Source organism: Dermacentor variabilis, chromosome 9, assembly GCF_050947875.1.
Source record: "Dermacentor variabilis isolate Ectoservices chromosome 9, ASM5094787v1, whole genome shotgun sequence".
Lineage (NCBI taxonomy): Eukaryota > Metazoa > Arthropoda > Arachnida > Ixodida > Ixodidae > Dermacentor > Dermacentor variabilis.
The window spans coordinates 22,736,883-22,738,459 of record NC_134576.1 but is presented as its reverse complement, the minus strand read 5'-3'; positions in this window follow the sequence as shown (position 1 = coordinate 22,738,459).

Genomic DNA, 1,577 nt, shown 5'->3' with positions numbered 1-1,577 from the left:
TTTTCGGACGCCAAGTCCACAACTTCCCACGTTTCCATGTAGTTCACTCGGAAAAGCCCGGCAAACCAGTGCGCACTATTTCACCGTTCCTTGTATCAAAGACTTTGACTGATGTTTTTGGAGCCGGTTATAAGGCGACCAGGATGGCAAGCGGTGATCTCCTCCTGGAGCTCCGCGATAAGAAACAATACGAGAAACTGCCTAAGCTTGTGTCATTTGGGGATAACCAACTAACAGTAACCCCGCACCGTACTATGAACACCACCCGCGGCGTTGTGTCGGACAATGACTTGCTGGAGCTCACTGAGGCTGAACTCTTGGAGGGCTTCAGTGAACAGAATGTAATCAATGTGAAAAGAATTAAGATAAGGCGAGATGGCAAAGAAATCCAAACCAAGCACTTGATAATCACCTTCGGATCAAGTGTCCTGCCCGAGTCAATCGAGGCAGGGTACATCAAGCTCCGTGTTCGGCCATATGTGCCCAATCCGCTCAGATGTTTCAAATGCCAACGTTTCGGCCACAGTTCGCAGAGCTGCCGATGCCGTCAAACCTGTGCGAAGTGCAGTGCGCACGAACATACCTCCGAAGCTTGTGAGAACACTCTCCATTGTGTAGACTGTGAAGGGGAGCACGCCGCATACTCGCGGTCGTGCCCATGCTGGAAAAAAGAAAAAGAAATTGTGATGATAAAAGTCAAGGAAAATATTAGTTTCAAGGAGGCACGCAGGCGAGTATCCTACCTGGCCAAAAACACATTTGCCAAAGTGGCGCGTCAGGGGGCAGCGCCACAACGGTCTCCGGCAGCTGTCCGACTCACACCCAGTGAGGGGGCAGTAATGCCATCCACCTCCCCCGGCAGCTGCAGCTAGCGCTGCTGCGCCACCCGAGCAGACGGGGCCATCTACCTCCGGGCAGGTGCCCCCAAAGGCCTCGTCCAACGTGCCGAGGCCTTCACGCCAAACAAAGCGCTCGGAAGAGCGCGTGTTCAGAGCCTCGCAAGAGACGATGGACACAACCACCAGCAAGACGGCGCCACCAGCGCCTAAGGAGCGGCGAGGCGCTCTCGACCGCTCCAAAAGAGACAAAACTCCCGTCACGGCGCATGAAAAAGGCCCGTGAGCTAACCTCAGTCTCTTAAACACACAGCACCCAACACATATAGCATATAGGATACACAAATACTACAATGGAATGTGAGAGGACTTCTCCACAACCTCGACGTCATTAAAGAAATAATACACAAACACAATCCGAAGCTGCTGTGTGTTCAAGAGACACATCTCAAACCTACCTATACAAATTTTCTTAGAAACTACACCATCTCCCGCAAAGACCGTGAGGAGGCTAATGCCTCCGGCGGTGTAGCAATAATAGCCGACCAGGCGGTAGCTTGCCGACCCGTCGCCCTTAACACGCCCCTTGAGGCAGTGTCAGTCCAGGCTATTTCTTTTAATAAAATAGTAACTGTGTGTTCCATATATATACCGCCGAACCAGCGTCTCGAAAAAACACCTTTTATAAGCTCATTGGCCAGCTCCCCGAGCCCTATATACTCGTGGGAGATTTTAACGCTC